Source organism: Uloborus diversus, chromosome 4, assembly GCF_026930045.1.
Source record: "Uloborus diversus isolate 005 chromosome 4, Udiv.v.3.1, whole genome shotgun sequence".
Lineage (NCBI taxonomy): Eukaryota > Metazoa > Arthropoda > Arachnida > Araneae > Uloboridae > Uloborus > Uloborus diversus.
In genome coordinates this window covers 90404888-90425863 of record NC_072734.1, presented here as the reverse complement: position 1 = coordinate 90425863, position 20976 = coordinate 90404888, and the positions used below count along the sequence as shown (strand labels likewise).

Below are 20976 nucleotides of genomic sequence, written 5' to 3'. Positions count from 1 at the left end.
GATACTTAGTATAGTCATATATATAGTAACAGTAAGGAATGGTTGGGATGAATGGGAATGCGAGAGTCATGGGACAACTTCGTTTATGCCAAAATAAAATGTGAAAAATTTAATCTAAACTGCTACATGTAGTGGATGAGATGGATTTTTTTTTTTTTTTTTCAAATTTTATTTCGGCATAAATGCAGCTGTCTCATTATTTCGAACTCTCTCCTAGTAGTGTTATTTTGTCACCAAATCTTTAACTATACATCCACCATAGTAGGCACAAACTTTGAATTAACTACACATACATTTTTAATTAAAATGTAATTGCATAAAATATTAAGCAGTCCGTGCATGATATCATTTTTTTCCACTCAGTTCAGAGACCCGGATCCTTTGCTTCCATTCTTTTTCTTACATTCCATACATCTTTCCTAAGCCATGAGACAACAGCTCTTCGGCCCACTTCGTGTCTGCACCCGAGCAGAGCCGAACAGCTGGTTCGGGGGGCAACGGATCTCACAATTTCACCGCTTCGGTGCTGCTAAACTCAACAAGCTCTGCCCGCCGGCCTACTTGGAAACTACAAGGGTGCACAGGTGGTGAATTTCCCCGACCACGCGATTTTCCCTAATATTCTCCCTACGCGCCGCTGAATTTTTAAGCAGAAATCGGCGACGAAGAAATTTTATCAGACTACGTCGAGTTGCTTAAGCTGTGAATGTTTCTGCTTGTATCATTAAATCAATGAAAAGTATTACATGTGTGAGAGTTTCAGTAAAATTTGCATTCCATTATCATAAAAAAGAAACTAGATACTTAAGTTTCATTATTGATCAGGTATCAATTACATTTTGTGTTTTACTTCGTGATGCCTACGTTTTATTAAAATTATAGAAACTATTTAATTCAATAAAATTTTAGAACCTACGCGTATATATATGCTTACTTAGCATGAGTTAAAGTAAAACACAAGACTTTTTTTAAAAAAAGTACAATTCTTAAATTCTTACTTAGGGATCACACATCAGTAATTTCTACTCTAGAACTCGGTTTTAATACAGTTCTTCAACTGCTCTATTAAGTGTAAAATGACTCAAAACTGCTTAACTCTTTAAAGCATGCTGCATTACTTGCAGTACATAATTGTTTGGTACATCAATTGATTATAATTCTAAGTAACGAAAAGTCTAAGTTCATGACATTTCGTTTCATTTTTATTTTAATCCTTAAACTTTGGAGTTGTTGTTTTATGGATTTCCGGAGACTTAAGCCCCATTTACATGTGAATACATTTAAAGCATAAAGAAACGGCTCTTGAAATACAGGCCATCAAATTGGCAGGGGTCTTGACTTCAACCTCGACATAAGGCAGCATCGTCTCCATAATTAAGACATAAATCCGACGGAAGGCTGGAAGTCTCCTTGAACTCGGCACCCTTGGTAACGGCTAGCGAATGAACACGGGACTTCTGACCCACGGATGGGAAGAACACTTACTCTACTTGTATTCGATGGGTATTTAGCGCCGTCATGCTCCGAACCCGAAATCCACCACTTCCGAATCCAGTCTCCTATTTACTTGGATAGCCGGGACGTACTTGGTGTAAATGCACCTACAAATTCTCATAAGTCTACACCAAATCACCGACGCATTATAAAATAGTGTCGTCCTAGAAGTTTGAAATAAATTGTGTAACAAGTGAATGTACATGAGCATTTTAAATGTTACGTTCACAACTGTTTTAAGTAGATTTTGGAGAACATTGACAAATACTAAGTTTCTTGCGACTCATTCTCGTATTAAATTGATTTCAGAAAATAATCCCCTTATTAATGATCTAAGACAATTGATTGTTTCTTAAATTTTATAAATTATGAATGAATTTAAATCCAAAAAATATTCTTAAATTTTTATCACTTTTCCTCATCTAAAAAAAGGAGAAAAAAACTAGAAACCGCAACTTGAAACATCCCTGCATTTCCCTTTATCAGAATTTTTTCCCCAACTAAAGGGAAAAACGCAAGCCATTTCCATTCAACTTTTGCATCGTCTAACGATTTGCAAAAGGGACGTACGGACAAGTTTTGGGGAACGAGAGAGACACATGCAGCAGTTCGCAGGACGAACTACAATATTCGTATGCATGGACCCATACATGCATGTTTGGCGTGTAATTCCATATCTTGCTGCTTGCTCCCTGCGCGACTAAATTATGCAGCAGATAATTTCGAAAAGCACTTGCTCCTTCCTTAACTACACGTGAACATATAATTGTGCTGTATTTGGGCGATGTTAGACTCCGATTAAAATATCGATTTTAAAAAAGGTTTTTTTTTTTCGATTCGTGTACATTACTGTGCGGTTCATATTTCGATCTTGTTGGACATATTTTTTAGCCATAATTGCTTGTTTTCACTCAATCTCTCTTTTTTTAATCTTTAGAGGAAAATTGACTTTTCTTTTAGAAAGTAATCAAATATGGATTTAATCTGTTTCGTTTCTTTGCAATAAGATTATAAATTGTAAACTTTAATACCCATCCAATGTTAAGTATAAATCAAATAGATAAAACTTGCTTACTGTCATGATGCAGTATATATTTCATATGTTCAAGTACTTCAATTGTTATAATTACTTCAAAACATTTATACACTAAAATCATAACTTAAAACATTTTTACAATAACATCTTAATATTCAAATAACGAAGAAACTAACAACATCAAATAATAAGCAAGATTACAAGAGTACACCTAATACTCCATGAAAGCACAGCGCTTCGAAGCGTTTGTCATTTTTACTTTCTTCTATATCGAATATATAGAAGAAAGTATTGGATTCGTGCAAATTTTCGAATTTCGAATTTTGACGAATTCGAACGTTTTGAGGTGTGCTGAGTCCATTTCGACTATTTTTGGAAAATGTCTGTCTGTCTGTGTGTGTGTATGTGTGTGTGTATGTATGTGTGTATGTGTGTGTGTCACGTCTGTGTGTGACCAGTTTTTTGTGGCCACTCTACAGCAAAAACTACCGCATGAAATCGAACGAAATTCGGTACACATATGCGCCGCTATGCGAACTTGTGCCCATTGGTTTTTGGCGCGAATCCCTCCAAGGGGGGTGGAGCAATGGGACGTTTTTTGAGTTACGCGTGCTTGCTGTTCCTCAGGAAGTAACTGGCGGAATCAAACAAAATTTGGTCCATATGTTGCCATTAACAGGAACAGGTGCTGATTCAATTTTGGTGTCAATAACTCAAACGGGGGTTGAGTTATAGAACGTTTTTTGTCGTCAATTGTGACTGCTGTATCTCAAGAAATAACAAACGGAATCAAACAAAAATTTTTTGACAAGTAGCCCTTAGTGGGTATAAGAGCTGATTTTATTTTGGTGTTAACAGCTAAAAAGGGGGTAGCGCAATCACCCGTTCTTTTTTTCCATTGTGAGTGCCCTATCTTAAGAAGTAATGCTACGTTCTGGTTGAAATTTGGAATATATGTGAATCCATACGTAAACAGGCTTTGGTTCAATTTTGACTCCAATCGCTCCAAGAGGTGTTGATTTTTTTTTTTTTTTTTTTTTTTTTTTTTTGCGAATAAAAATAGTTTTATAAATGCAACAATAAGAAAGATAAATCATAATAGATTGTCGTCTGCGTATTTCTCGTGATTTTAATTGTATGGAAATGATCAGAAATATTATCTCAATGATTTAAAATTTTTGACTGTTGCCATCTTATGTTTGTTAATAAATAAAGTATTTGTAATTAATTCAAGTAAGGCTTTTAAAGTAACTTTCAATTTTCGCTCTTTGTTTTGTTTTTACAATAATTCAGACATTGGGATGGTCGTCAAGTTTTTGCATGTGTAATTTTGTTTTTGTTAGGAATATTGCTTCCTCGTCAAGCATGGGGAGGGATCAGAAAAAGGAAAAATATAGAAGAAAGTTTCGTGATGGCCACAACATACTAGTTTAAGATTGGATTAGAATGCAAAAAATAAATTTGAATCATGCATTTTAAGATAGCAGTTTCGCATTACTCAATGAGCTCTGTATTGTAGAGCTTTTTCCTCGATGCTTCGCGTAAATGATCTAGTGTTTTCCGTCACCAATTGTTTTAATGACGCGTTACTACTTGTGCACGTTCTAAATGGAAAAGAATAAAACATAATAATATCGTTTACGTCGCCGCCATGCTATCATGCTTTGATTTTGCACTTTAAAGGAACTTTTCTTCTTTTTGGTAGATGACAGTATTCGAACTGAAAGTGCAACAATATGTAAATTACCTAGGTGGCGTAGTTTCTCTACGGATATAAGCATGAACTCTAGAGTTGGAAATCTGCTCAGTTTATTTGATGGTTTATTGGTCAAATTGACGCCGGGTCAAATGTAAAAGTTAAATTTATTGAACAGCTCAGTGAGCGTATTTTTTATTTTTGAATGTAACATAAACCAATAAATGGTTTTTAACTTAATGTCTCTTGCTTTGCTACTCTGTTATCCACCAGTAGATTTAACACAATTGTTGGGTGCAATATTTTACATTTAAATGGAGTTTTTTGATGTTGTTTCATTGAGTGGTGGATATTTTAATAAAAAAAATGTCATGTGTTTTATGACTTGTTGGTAGATTACTCAAACTTTCAATGGATTCATTCAACAGTTTGTCTAGTTATTTGTCTAGTTACAAAATTTTCAGCCTTCTTTAGTGGTTTTTTTTAAGTGCATTAAAGAAGATAAAGTATTGGCTGAAATAATACATAATAAGTAGTTATATATAGCTTTGATCAGACTTGGAGGCAGTACATGAAATTAAAAAAAAGAACAATTCATAAGATAATAAGCCAATTTTTGCTCTTACAATGGAAAAGTAACAAAGATTACTATTATTATTATTTTAAAGCAGTGTTCTCTAAAGCATATGTAGTTGTCAAATGATTCTTTCTGAAACTATCGACTTTCTTCTAAGATTTCTCTTTTTTTGGTGAGGGTGCGGGGTATAGGAATTCTATGTTGTAACGAAAGGTTTAGGAAAATCTAACCTTGTGGGGTACGTAATAGTATGATCAGTCTCTTCGTAACCTTCAAAATGCTTCTAAGTTAAGTAGCGCCGGATCTAGGGGGAACAAGCCGGCGCTCTTACCCCGGGCGGCAACTTGTAAGTGTGGCAAAGACACCTTTTTTTTTTTTTTTTGAAACTCGATGTAAAAATTTGAAGGACTACGGCTGTTAGTATCATCTGACATTTCTTTTTTTTTTTTACGTTTTCACTTGGGTTTTTTTTTCAGCACATTTCAAAATTTTCCTTTCTATGTGTATCAAATTTGTTGCTGTCAACTGTAAAACATTACACGTCAAATAATGTACAGTTCCATGTACGTTTTCCAGTGAGTGCTTGATCACACATGAATTGTTCTCCCTCTCCCTCCAGTTACAGATCTGGTTAGACCCTTATCAGGGTAGGTACGGTAGTTATTGGTGGGGTTTAAATAAATAAATAAATAAGAGTGAGAGTTTCAAGCTTTTAGGAAAAATCGAAGATCCGGCACTGGAGGTTTGCTCCAGCTATACTTCTAAGTTAAGCCATTTATTTCAATAAATATCGAGTAAATGTTTACGTCAGAAATATATGCCCAAAATATTTCGTATTGCAGATGGGTTAGTAGCATTCCAATGTTTGGGCTTAATATTTAATACTAAATTGGGTTGTACATTTTATTTGATATCAGTGAAAATGTTGGGAGAAAGTTTCCTAAATTGGTTGACTGCATTTTAATATTTTACTTCGATATTTCAAGCAAAAGCACGGACCACTTATTTTTCACTGATATCAGTTAAAGCGAAACAAATTCCTTACACATCCTATCAAGGAAATGAACGACCCACCTACAAAGTAAACAAATAAATCGATGAAAAAGCTAAACGAAGGACAATAAAAGAATGCAGGGACGGGGGAAGTCAATCTTCCCTATTCATTCTGGTTTGCTATTTCTCACGTAACATTTCCCTAATCCTGAGGGATTTTCTTCAATTTCCAATGGAATTATATGAAGTGGAACAAACTGGGGATACAAGGAGGAGAGGAGAGGTATGGAGTTAGGGGCGCAGAAATGAGTCACGTGACATGTAGCAGGTGTTTCTCCTCCTTTTTATTGGCTGGAATGGAATGTTGGGACCCAACTCCGGTATTTTTTATTTTTATTATTATTATTCTTTTCCCGGCTGCCGTATACCCTTTAGGGGCACAGAAGCTATAGGTTCAATAAGAAACTTAGGTTTTCTATTGGGACATTACTTTTTTTTTCTCCCATTTGTTTAGGGTCTGCGCCCGCCGTACCTTCGGAAAACTTCCGAATTCAAGTAAGAAATTCCACTAAAAGATAGAAACAAAAGTACGCTCCCAGCTCTTGATTTAAAATTCTGGCACGTTGAAGGTTGGTATATTGAAATTTGGTTCGAAGAAGAGTTTTGTGGAAGTGGTTATATGCGAGCGCAGTCCTTCCTCGCTGTTGATAAATCAGTTCCGTTTTAATACCACTTCCCCATAAAACTTTCGGTGAAAGATTTTTCATCATGCATGTGTTATCACAAATTAAAGTTAAAATTTTTGCACGTGAAATTGGAGTACTATGAAACAACCTGAGAAGGAATTACTGGGGACATCTTGGAAATTCGATCGTCAAATTACTTCTTAACATGAACGCCTGTAATGAAAAGACTGAAAACTAGAAGTTAGGATATAAGTTAACGTATATTATCAAATTTATGTAATCAGCTATTAGGCGCATGAGCAAAATGTTGATCTTGCAAAATTAATTGTTTTTAATGCCTGTTTAAGACCCTTGAGGAAAAATCATTACAATAAACGCACAATTATTTTGTACTTTCCCATATGGTTAAAATTTATTTTTCGTTTTTCCTCATTGTCAAAGGGACATCACTCCAAAAAAAAAAAAAAAAAAGGAGACAATAAAAATATAAAAAGAAGGTAAACCTTACTTATGATGCGAAAGATTATGAGGAGCGGGAGAGAAAATTCAATACCTGATTCAAAATAATTAATTTTTCTGCTTTATAAATACTAGCGATTTTTTGAGCAATCACACTGCTTATTGTTCTTATTTGACTGTTTTGAATTCCTACGATTTTATTCCCCCCCCCCGCCTCCCTCTGCAACACCACCGTCGACCGGCCTCACGATGCTCCTCCTCCATCGAAAACCGTCTCCAGGTTGCGTTCATATCCTACATACACACGCATGCATACACGCACACACACACATACCCACACACTCATGCCTACACACACACACACACCCGCCTACATACACACACACACATTCATGATTGCAAAAAAACATAATTTAAATTCCAGATGTCAAAATTTAAATTAATTTTTAATTTTTTTTTTTTTTAAAGTTGGCTATTTTGTTTTTCTTCATCTGAAAGTCTCCATTGAACATGAAGTCATATGAAGCAGTAAGGAGCAAAATGATGTAAGTGACAAAATTAAAAATTTGGAGATAACCAGTACAATGGTAGTTGGACTTCTCCTCTGTCTTGGGACAAGAGATAGTACTACTAGCCCTGGTAGGTGCTATTATACAGCATGATTTAAAAAAACTTTTCAATGAAAGCTCACGATCCTATCTTTAAACGCGTTTCACTCAAAACTTGAAAATGTACACTTACATTTCTTTGCTTCTCACTGCCTCATGTAAGTTTCCTTAAACGGTCCTATACTGTTTGCTTCCTATATGCCAAATTCAGCTGTTTACAATCGTTCAAATGAGTTTTTTTTTTTTTTCAAATATACTACACGTCAGCAAGTGCTGGAATGAGCACAAAAAGCTTCAATTGCGTAAAAAACTTGCTTTGTAAATTGACCTTTGCTATTAACGTAAGAACGAAACGAAATAATAAGAATTCAAGCAAAAAATCACAGAATGATCTTACCTACTAAACATTCCTATTAAGATTCCCAATACTTTATTTCTCTTTTGCATCACGAGTCTTTAACGAAGCACATGATTTTGAAAGCAATCCTGAACGATTGATTCAAACTTTTGATAACAAAACATTCGCCAGAAAGAAGCTGGGTTTCGCTATATCCTGTATTATAAATCAATAAAATTTTAAACTCGAAATGCAACATTTTTTGCGTATTCAGTGAAAATTCTTTGCCTTCGCAAGTGTGTTGGATACCCTGGAAATTCAAACAAATTTCTCACAGCAAGAAAGTTTCTTACATGTATAAACATTTGTTAATACATATATTCATAAAGTCACTGCCAAAAGTTAAATGGAAAGATGTTAATTTCCGGAAGACAACCTGAATTGGCAACATAGAGGCTCCGAATAAACTTACTTTTCCTTTTTTTATCAGAGTGATAGACAAAAGGACCCTTTATGGCCAATACGTTTTTACAGGCCCCCATTTTTGTGACATCATGCACGACGAGCTCCCCTAAAGTTTCTTTATTTTACTGTTCAAAATAAATTTTATCTCAATTTTCTCATACAGGGCCCCTTTTCTCCTCCGGTCTCTATAACTGCTGTATCTCATAGTTATTCCCACGTGGAGGCCTAAAAGTTCATTGTGGCGAGTCCCCAACAATGTAAGTCTACCAAAGATGGATTTGCAATTTGCTGAGGAGGTACAGAGAGCGATGTACTTACCGAACTGTGCTCAACTTTTGGACTGAGTATATACATAACAAATCATAATGTGTCGGAGAAAACTGATTTATAAAATCATTTGGTGTCGTAAAGTTAAATCAAAGACTTTATAGCATACATCTCCTTATTATTAAAACATCAAGAAATACTTAGAGAAGGTTTTTAATTATGACTCAAAAGAATCATATAACTTGTTACAATCTTAAATTTACATGATTACAGTTTCAACCATATAAATTTGCAACAAAAGCATCAAAGTTCAGAATTTATCTCCCACAAGGCATGTCGTAAAATAATTAGCGTAAGATGTCAAGTTAAAAGTATCGAAATTTAAATTCATAACTATGCTTGCATTTCAATGAATGAGAACTTTTTTTTCTCCCTAAATACGAGAAATGCTTAGAAGAAACGAAGCATCGAGAAAACCACTTGTAACAAATTCAATGAACGAAATTGAAAACTGGGTTATCGTTAGAGATAGGGACCTCGTAATTTGTCAAGCGCCGGCCCGAATGCGTTAAAAGGAGGCAGAGGGCGTATTCGGACACAACACGCCGGGGCAACGCCAAGTAGAAGCCCCGAAAATAAAAGAGATGCCCCAGAAGCGAATGCAATGATCAGCAGCCGCAGACGAATAATAGAACGGCAAGCCCCCAAAACTTTCTCCGCCAAATGAAAAGGGGGGAAAGGGTGCGCGGGGAGGGAGGGCTGTCAGGCGCAGACCTGGCTCTTATAATGCACTCTTTTGCTCAGGTTTTGACAGCCCCGGCTTTCTGGGGCGCGGACTCCCCTTTTGTTTGGATGCCGGGGCCTGCGGATGACAGGGGCTTCTAATGGCGCCAAGATAGATCCTGCTAGGGCTTTTCGCACTTTCTGATGCTTCCATTTCCAGATTCATTCTGAGATTTCCTTTCCATGGGACTAGCATTCCCACGCAAGAGCACATAAACAAAGCAAAAACCTTTATAGATGGATACCGAGATATACAGATAGATATACATTGTTAAATATTCATAAATAGTCTTGGAAATTATAGATAAATATTGAGTGATAAATAAAATAATTCTCTAGAAAAATGCTAATTTGCACTCCAATTTTTCCAAATTGAGCTATTACCAAGGGAGGCAGTTTAATATTTGTTATAACGCTATGATATGTATTTTTGTTAAACAGCAAAAGCTCACTAGACAGCTTCACTAATTTTAGAAATATTGAGGGTTAAATTTATAAATTTGAAAAATTTTTATGAATGTAATTTTTTTTTAGTTTTCTTTGATTTTGATCCATGAATCAATTGATTAATTAATAATTTATTAAATTTAGAATCTAAAATCAAAATCTAAAAATGCTGTTAAAATTTTGAAAAAAATTGAAACTAATCATTAACTAATTTTTCTAATTAGTTACGAATAAACTGATGGGGAAAAAATATCCATAGTTCAAAAAACTATTTAATTGGAAAACACTGTTTTAAGTTTCCTTTGAGTCTGACAAGAAATTGTATCTTTCTAGAGAATTACGGAGATATGAACTGATACATTTTCTTGAAATTTATGAACGGATGCAAATCGATACGTATAGAGAGATTGAAAGAGATTAAGAAAAAAAATATTTTTTTAATGGTTACAGAAATATAGATAGATACAGCAATTGCTAAATTTGACATATTGAAATAGATTTCCAGATACATAAATATTGATTGAAATAATTTTTATACCACCACCAAACTTATTTTAGCTGTCACCAAAAGCGGCATTTTTTGTGTTACTAGGTGAACGGCATAAAAAACGATTTGCACTACAAGGTGAAACATTGAGCCGCCGAAGGCGGCTAACCATTAAATGAGTATACCAATTTAAAACGATAGTTGTTTCGCAAGATTGCATTGGTATTTAAATATATGAACAGAAAGTTATTCAACAAAATCATACGCTCATTTTCAGTGGCTAATGACAACTCAAACTTTTCTAATGCATAGTTTAATTTTATGTATAAAACGAAAATATTAATGATAATAAAATAAAAAGAATAGCGTGCCAAAAAATATATATAAGGGTATCTCAAATTTTATAAAGTAATTAGATCTGACCTGTAAGCAGTTACCGCAAAAGAAAAAAGTTACGTTCTTAATATCTCCGAAAAAACTGGTATGTTGAAAACGAAGCTCAAAAATTTTTAAACTCAAAAATCAAACGTGAAAAAAAAAGTTCAAAAACATGTAAAGTCCTTGAAAAGTTTAGGAGAACTTTTCCGAAGCGTCTTAAAAACAGCATTTCAAGATTTCACGCATTATCCCCCCCCCCCCACCCCCTGCCCCTACTGAAAAAGAAGCAGTCCTTTTGTGAACATGTTACGTTTCATGTTTAATGCATGCTTGTTTTCAAATTTTGCTGCTGAACTTTAATACTTTTTGGCAATGTAGTCAAATTATCCACTGCTTTTGGTTTCCTTTCATTTAAAATGTTTTTTTTTTTTACATTATTTCAAGTGCTGCTTTGAGCTCTCTGATTACATATATCTTATTTATCGTACTATAGTGCCAAATAGTACTATAGTGCCAAAATACAAAAACCGTCCCCAATCCTTCATAAACTTATTGTTTTATCTATGCACATATCTATTAGTACATTTTTTATTTCTACCTGATTTTCAAGGTAGCATTTTTCTCATAACATCAAGGAATGCAGCATAGCATTTCATGGACATAGAGCCGATTTCTAGAAACAACAGAAGACCAACCTCTATCATATCAACTTGTATTTTCGATCAAGTTAAGATCCCAACTATCGCAAACATTCAAAATGGTCCGATCAATTAAGGAATTTTACCAGAGTTAATTAGAAATCAAAATAAGCTGATCGTAGCATTTGGAAGAATATCAATGTATATCCATCAGTCAAATTAAAGAATAAAATTTCTGTTATGAAAGAAGAGAATTTAATTACACGAATACGAAAATTTCAAATACACTTCAGTTTCATGGTTACAAGGAATCCCTTTTTCAATAAAAAAAAATTTGACCGTCCAGTGCACAGCAGTATTTGAGATTGAATACCACTTGGACTTGGAATCCCATTTCTTTTTCTTTTTACTTGTTTTTACAAAAAAGGAAGTATTGTATTCGCGAAAAAAAAAAAAAATTCACCCAAAAACCGCCCTTAATTTTCATTTTGCTCACCTCCAAATGAATGTTGAGTTTTTTTTTCAACCCGACCACACGTGGATATGTGCCTAGGAACGTACAGACACCCAAAATATCCATTTTGATGATTCTCGAGTTAATTACAACGAGGTAAGTAGACTCCTGGTGGGGTCTAGTTGCGCACCTTCCTTTTTGGTTGCATTCGGATGCTCCAAATGGAGTCTTTTGCCCCTTTTTGGGAGGAAATCATTGTTAATTTCGATGTAAACTCAAGTGGTGTTATAATTTGGCGGACACTTGGCGATATGTCACCTGTCTTTTTGGTCGCCAAGTTTTGTCGCGACAAATTTGGCGATTTTTTTTTTTTTTTTTTTTTTAATCTGGTTTCAATTTGGCCACTGTTGGTGATATTTAGAGGGTAAACTATTGAATCGTATTAAAAATGCCAATAATAAAAAAAATGACATTAAATTGGAGTAAAAGGAAGTCATGTGATGCACACATCAGCTCGTTTCTTTTTTGCTTTGAAAAAGTTGTACCTTGTAACACCGGAGCATGTGTGTGAAACCGTTTTCTATTGCAATTTCGTACTTCATTAACATTGATTTTATCACATTAGTATAATTTTTCTGTGCAGAAAACGTTTTTTGTATAATCAGTCAAATACTCCGACACAATTTTAAGACTAAGACAGATTAGACATACACAATCATATACAAAGATATGGCTATTGTTTTTTCAAGGAGTGAAAATACTCCGCAGCATTCTTAGAACATAAAAAATTAATTTTGGAACAGTGTAATGCACAAAAACAGGAGAGATAATTATAGTGATGAATTCCATAAAAACTTTCAAAGAATAAAATGAAATATACCAAGTAAAGGAGATGTATATAGATTTCATTTTTAACATTTGGAATGTTTGACATGCTGAATTTGAAAAAGTAACCAAATATTCAAAAGTAATACTCAAACCAAATACCAACTGCATTTTCCCCGTCAATTTTTATTATGCTAATAACTTTCAAGTGTAGTATTTTTAAAAATTCCAATTGGTGCGTGTGTATTTGTGTGTTTTAACATTGTTAACATCAATTTTATCATTTAATTTTTCTTCACAGAAGCGTTTACTTCTAACTTACCAAATACTCAAACGTAAATATGACAAAAAAAAGGTAGAAAAGTGGACGCACACACACACACACACACACACACACACACACACATACATACAGAGATATAACTAGGTCATTTTTCAATACTCCTTTGAATTTTTAGGGGAATGAAATTTATTTTAGAAGAGTGGGATAAACAAAAATTGTGAAGACAATTACAGTGATGAAATCCAAAAAAACAATAAGGATAAAATAGAACAAGGCAAAGAAAAAGATATTTTTTACTGTTTTGATTTTCAATTTTTAGAATGTTGTTCATTTTGTATTAAAAAAATAACAGAACATACAAATGCAATATTTAAAAAAAAATTCGAATTGTTTTCTTTTCTTTTTTCTTCTTTCAATTTTCCAGTACATTACAGAAAATTCGAATGTAATACTGAAAAATATATTCCTACTGATATTTTTCTTCACCTGTCTTTTCTTTTTTTTTTAAATTTCCCACTATGCTGTTTGTATTTAAAATAAAGGTAATTTTTAGTAGTATTTTCATGTTTTACTTACAATACAGCATAAAAATGCTTCCTACTAAATTTTTTAAGCCTGTTTCTGATTTCATATGCATGAGATATCCTGTACGTGTACTGAAGTTGAAAATGTATCGGCACATAGAAACAGATACAGATAACCAAAGGTATAAATAGATAAATAGATATGAAGATATATAGGCAGTACAAATATGGAAATGCAGACAGTTAGACATATTTTCAAGTTATAAAATGCATACACTGGTAAAGTATGTATGTCTTGTATAGTTTTACGTACACACCGTTGTGCAGAATATCAGAATATTTCTCGAAAATAAACAACCAGAAAACCTCCGTTAACAAACAATTGCAGACTGCTGTTGAGTAACTTGTCGAAGTTTGTTACAAATGAAACGGCAACAATGTAACAGGACCTATTTTCCCTTTTTTTTTTTTTTTTTTTGAGATTTCAGCACAAGCTGTGGAATTCTTGGTTTTTTTATCAAACATTCCTTTTATTTTGAGCCCAGGTTTTCCGTTTCCATGTTCATACTGCACTCAGGTGCAGCTGACAGCTGAACAAAATTGTTTTAAGAGCCCTGGTTTCATTTTAAAAGCAGCAGCTATTAGAAAAAGGCACAAAATGAAATAAAGTCTTGGGAGAAGAAAAAAGCGCATTCATTCTTTCCGAGAGAGAACGATTGTAGTAGCTGAAGATAGGTTATTCGAAATATTTTTTTAACGACCAGTCAGATTTTAATCTACTTTTGAGGATTTATATTTTAGTTTCAATGCATTTAAAATTAATCTCCAGATCTTTTCAAATGGTAAGATATTTTTAATCTTTTTGAGGAATAAGTTAGAGAGTAATTCATGTGATTGTATATTGTGAAAAAAATATATATATACAGTTAAATCCCATTACAACGAACTTCAAACTTCAGATTACACTGTAGAACAAAAGATTGCACTATATTAAGCTATATTTTGCAAAACAAATGGGCTAGAAGACCTTACTCTGAAAAATGAAAAGCAATTTACATAAAATATGAAATGGCAAAAAATTTTAACCATTGTAATAAAATTATCGCCAAAAATCGTCTGAAAGTATTTACAACAATTTACTAGAATCATAGTTGAAAAGCGGATTTTTACCCCCACGCAAAATTACTATAATTCCTCTTCCAAAACATTCTTAGTGTTCAAATATCTGTTACAAAATTTAAAGCAAAGTGAAATTATTTTAGCGGCTCTTCAATAATGACATCACCTGTGTTCAATATTTTTGACCCCCCCCCCCTCCCTCCATCATTTTGTCACAAAGCACACGCCTCACCGTATAAACCCTAACCTCCATCGTCACATGTCACTTTCAAAACACATAAACATATACTTGCAGTTAAGAAAGAAAGTATTACAATATAGATCATATTTCGTTTCTTTCTTTATTTATTTTTTAATTTAGTTTTTTTTGTTTTACTTTTTTTTTACTTGAGCGATTTGAGGTTAAATTAAACAAAAGATTACTAAGTATTTTATTTACATTTGTGAGCCCCGCAGTCTCAATAATAGTCTCCAGTCCACTCTTCTGCGCATGATCATCCATGTCGAATTCATCAAGGGAGGAGTGAGAAGACACCGGAGTTGAGGTGATGTTTATGTGTTATAGAAGCATTGCTTTATTATTTTTTATTTTGTCGCATTTGTTGAAAATGGTTCACGAAATTTTATTTTAGAAACACACATGCCTAAGTTTTCCTTTTGAATTTAAACTTTTAAAATCCCAACCAGCATCGATTTTTATCGGCACAAAATTAAATTATTGAAAATAAAAAGCGAAATCATCAGACGTACGCAGCATTTTGAAATTTAAAAAAGCAAGAAATGAAAAACAATATAATGATTTGTTATTTAAAAATAATTATTTTGTTCATTTTAGGTGTTTTAATTTAAGCAAAAATGGGTCATGCCACACTACTAGTTACCTCTACCCAATCTTGTCATATTCTCACAATTTCATGAACTCTCTTACCCCCCTCGGCTTAGACATAATTTATGGACGGCCCCCTAACAGATAAATTAAATATTCTTGCACAATGAGCAACGTGTGGTGTGTGAGCGATAGTCTCTCAAAACGCGTGAACTTGTTCATATTAAATGAATAATATTAAAGTTACTACAAAATCGTCCGTCAAGGTATGACGGGTGAAAATTTCTTCTACATTTGAACGAAGCCTGTTTGGTGATATTTTGATACTTGAAATTGTGACCCTCACTCCAGTGGATTAACCCTAAACTCCAGTAGGCAGGTTTCATTGTTGACCATTTTTCCGTTTCTTCATTCCGCTGAAATTACAGTCTTAGCAGTAAAACAGTTAAATTTCCGAATCGAGTTAAGCCTTGTCACAATAAAACCTTTCCCTGCATGTCAAACGTTACCAAAAGTATTATCAAATATCAGGCCGTGGCACAAGTTTCATTGTTGAAACACGCGCGTTACTCGATCTTCGGCTATTATGTATAAGCGGATTTACAGTTACGTTTTTACCCGCTAAATATGTAATTTAAGTGTGAAGCAGTTTAGGCATATAAAATTCTTTTTACTGAAGAATCCAGTCCATTTTTTAATCTTAATTTTATTATTTATTCATTAATTTTATTATTAGTATCATTGGGTAGAATGAGGCGTAAAAGAGAATTTCATGAAGAGTATGAATTATAAAGCAGGGCGTTAAGTATCAGTAAAAAAATTTTAATTCAAAATGTGCTACATGTTATTTTAAAACGCATGAAAATACGAAAAGAGTGCTAGAATCAATTATATTTGGAATCAAAGTACGAATTAAACAAACGTATTAAGCAGTGGGTTACCGGCCATAACGCTGGGCTAAACCAAAACTACATGCAAAGCACCAACAACCTGATTATATCATCCAGAATCTGCAGTTTCGTCCTCGCCATGAACTCATCAGTCAGCTCAGCAGCTGTCACCAATTAGATGACATCAGCCTCCAGCTTGGTTTTTGTTGATTCCAGACTGATGAGTCCATAATAAGAAGGAAACTGCAGTCTCTGGATGACATTATCGGACTGTAGGTATATTTCACGTAGATCTGCTTGAAATATTAAGACTTTTACTCGCTTTTTCGCATCGTTATATCAAAACTTTTCAAAACGATTCAAAATCCATTTCAGCAACCAATGAAAAGTGACACAACGATATTAATTTTAAGATATTTCATAAGACGCATTCTCATATTTCAAAAACTGATGCTTCAGAAATTTGAGAACTACACTGTAAAAAAATTCCAAAACGCTACTGAGTATTTCCGTGAAACGTTTCGGAATTTCAATGGTTTTGATCCAATTCTTGGAAAAATCAAGTATCATTGTCAAAAAGTTGCTACAAGTCGCACGAATGCTGACTTGTCACTGTTGTGAAAAATACTTTTTTCTCCCAGTTTAAAGATTGACTGAGCATATTTGTAAAGTGTATCGGTTTCAGCTCGATTGCGGCTGGTCTATATACTGATAAAGCTTCCAAACGGTGCAAATCAGCCAATGGACTACGCTGCTTTGCAAGAATTACAGGCGAGTGAAATTCTTGATACTTGCAATTCTGTCTTAGCTTGCCCATGCTTGTATTGCTGCTATCGGAGTTTTCCTAGAGGCGCAGGAAGGCGCGAAGTTTACTCTGAGTTATACCTATTAGTCATACCTATTAATTTCCTCATAGTTATACCTATCTAAGTTTACTCTGAAGTTCCGGATGCACAACTGGCTTTAAACTGGAAGATTTCTCAACATTTCAGGAAACTACCCGGAAAAATTCAGAAAGGTTACTGGATTTTAGTGGAAAACGTTCCTGGTTTTTTATAAGATATGTTACTGGAAGAAATTGGGCACATCAGCTGCCCATTATTTTCCAGGAACGTTACTGAATCGTTTTTACACGGTAGTATCATAATCATTTTTCTGAACTATTTGTTAAACGTTTTTCTGGACATTATTCGCATTATTAAGGTTTTATTCCACTGTAAAAACGTTAGTTTTATGTACATTGAAGGTTTTTTTTTTCTTTTCTTCACATGTCAATATCATGCGATTACGATATTCGCCAATCCATAAAAAATATAAAACTTGGTATTTTCTATTAATTGCAGTTTTTCGTTTCGGGGTGCATTAGATTTTAATCTTTAAAGTAAGATAAAATCAGTAGTATTTGACGCTGCAACCAGTGTTTTTTTTACTTATAAAGGATACCCTGAAAGATAAGTAATGCAAATTTGAGCAACATTTTGTAATATTGATTTTAAAGACATAAAACAAATAAATGCAGCTTTAATGAATGTTATAAAACGGTGTTTAAATTTTCAGTGTTTACCTTTCAGCTTATTCTTTACTAGTGATACCCGCATGGCTTTGCCCGTAATAGAAAAATCGAAAGGTCTTTTGGTTCGCCTGTATATTTACAAATAATGTATGGTGAATTTTCTCGCCAGTTGGCTTGCACCCATGTTACGGTTCCCCGTTATGATAATTTCGTAATTTACTCGTCCATCTTATGATATTTTTTTTCTTAAAATTAGAATAAAAAAAGAACCACATCGAATTTTCGAAAAATCGCTTCGAGGTGCACACCCCCATGCTACATACTAACTTTGTGCCAAATTTCATGAAAATCGGCCGAACGGTTTAGGCGCTATGAGCGTCACAGACATCCTACAGACATCCAGGCATCCAGACATCCTCCGGACAGAGAGACTTTCAGCTTTATTATTAGTGAAGATTAGTGTCAACTACTACTTACACAGTGTCAACTACAGGTGATTTTATATTAGTCCAATGTGCGGAAGTTAAAACAAAGTATTTTTCTGCAATTTGTCAAGCACATGGATTCGAATACCAACACAGTTGTCAATTCAAAAAAAAAAAAATCTAAAAACAAAAATACCAAAAAAAAAAGGAAAACAATCAATATTATAGATTATTTAACAATGTTTTTAATGATTTCAACTAAAACTTATGCCGGTTTGAAAACTGGATGAAAGCCCATAGAAATTTTAACTGCTTTAACTGCATCGCGAAATAAAGTACGGGAAAAAAAATATAATTTTTTAAGGAAATTCTAAAAAATAAATAGATCAAAATCTTTCTCTCGTTGCAGAAATTTTTCCTGGATAATAATGGTTCGTTTTCTTTCACAAAAGACTTGCATTCATGATGTATATAATACATGTGAGAACAAAAACATAGAACCAAAAATAAAGAAAAAAAAATGTGTTTTCGAAAAAAAAAAGAGTACGAGAATCCAGACATTTTTAATTGCATCGTACGGGGGGGGAGGAAAAACAAGTGTATTTCCCCTTTTTTTCCAGTCATTTCAATTTAAACGACTTCCTTATTTCCCTACGGAGTTTTCAAAGCTGCTCCTACGTGTAATTCGCGTGATTGTATGATTTTAGTTCTCTTTTCTGTCTCACCGTTAGAAAAAATGATGTGGTAGAAAAATAATAGATAATTAAATAAATCCTTCCAGCCATCCTATTTTAGAAAATAAAACACGGACTATTTCCGCACAAAAAATAAATAAAACAAGAGTGGAAAACGGGGGAGAAGGGATAGAATACCCACCAACGAAAATTTAAAGAAAAAATATTGCGGAGAAAAAAAAAACCTCGTTTCTTTACCAAACAGCAGCTGCAGTTGACTGCACGCAGAAGTAAAAACCATCATCAAAACTTCCTTGCCTAAGAGTCCATAGTTGAGGGAGGGGAGAGAACTTTCTAGGGGGATGAAATGAAGACCTGAAAACGCCTTTTGATTAAAAAGATGGAAAAATGAACCGATTTTTCTTTCTTAATTTATTTTTTTTCATTAACACTCTTGAATATTTTCATAGTCCGTGGGCCTATGAATCTGATTTTGACAAATTCTTTTACCCACCTCTGGCAAATCAAAGAGTCGGCGAAATTGAGTTATCATTTCCAACCACAAACCATTTTTTTCCTTTGAAAAGAAGATAAGCGCTTTCTTTTTTTTTCTCTCTCTATTCTTTTATTTTTTTCGTTTTTTGAAAAATATTTTATCCTTCATTCATTCTTTAACTTTTCACGCACGACATCACGCAGAACATTAAGTTAATGAAAGTTTCGTGATTAATGAAGTATTTAATTCATATTTAAAGATGAAGTAGATTTTTAGAAATCGTCTGCTGATGGGTATTCGCCTGAAGCACTTAAACATTCTTTTAACAGGTTGAAAACTGTCAGAAGGTGGGAAAAAAACATGTTCATTTTCATGGAGTTTTTTACATCAGATTTTCAGTAATCTAAATGAAAAAATATGTTTTAATAAAGAATAATGATTTGATTCAAAATCTTTTCTTCATCTTTTAACTAGTATCCTTTAAAATAACAGTATCTTAGTTTGTTCTGCAAAGAGTGAATCAAATTACCAGTTTTCATTTCTTTAATTTTGTGAGCACTCTTATGTCTTGCATTGTTTTTCGTGTAATATTTTGTTCCCACGTAACGTAGTTTAAAGTTCTTGTTAACTTTAGAAATAACATATCAATCTCCGAAATTTTCCACTATTTGTTTTTCTTACTTTTAAAATATAAATAAAAGATAAATTTGGTTTTGCTCCAAAGTTCTTTTCTGTCGTAATTTATTGAATTTTAATCGATATTTTTCCTATTATAGTATTTCAAATTTAATAGTCGCTAATGCAGAAATGTAAAATTGTTCTGAAACGTAAACTATAACAACCAAAAGTTACAATCCGCAAAAAAATACTCTGAAAATGGCTGCTATCGGGATCTTTAATCGCTCTCCAATCATTGGAACATGTTAATAGATACATTTTAAAGTAATATTACAACAAATATCATGCTGTAACAAAGCTTAATTGTTCAAAAATATCATACTTAAACCAAGGCTTCACTTGATGCGCGCGCGTCTATCAGGCTCAGTCATTTCTCAAAAGATCAAAGGCGCCGACTTGCCCGCCAGAGTGCGCTGTAGTATAACCGGGCGATCCTTTGTTTACATCAGTTAACGTATTATTTCTGTTGTTAAAAGGCTTGTTTTTTCTTTTAACGTAAAATTTCATTGATATGATGAACGGATGAGTAGTACAGGACGAATTGATGTCGGAACAGCGTCTCAGTTCTGTTTTTCAGGGGAATTTTTTTTTTCTTTTCAGGTAAAGCTGGTCTCAATTCAATATTCAACTATTTCTCATTGTCTTTCGCTTCTGGCAAAATATACGGATTCATCCCTGAAGCTTATGTCTTATTTTAAATTAAATTAAATAAATACTATTTGCAGTTTTTGGGATTACACAGGGCCTGATTACCGCATAGGCATGCTAGGCCTGGGCCTGGGGCCCCCCTTCCTTAGGGGCCGAAATATTTTTAAAAACTTATGCATCGCAATGAAAAAATGATGTATTTTTGTGAAAATATTCAAATTCCTCTTTTGGATAAATGTTAAACATTATTTTAACATTATTTCGCTTTGA

At 33.6% G+C, this 20976-nt stretch overlaps 1 protein-coding gene across 1 annotated transcript in view; it reads right to left on the bottom strand.

The window, feature by feature from the left end:
• LOC129219952 (protein CBFA2T1-like) overlaps positions 1-20976 on the bottom strand; it is a 169246-nt gene that overhangs the window by 74622 nt on the left and 73648 nt on the right. The gene's annotated exons all lie outside the window — the stretch shown is intronic.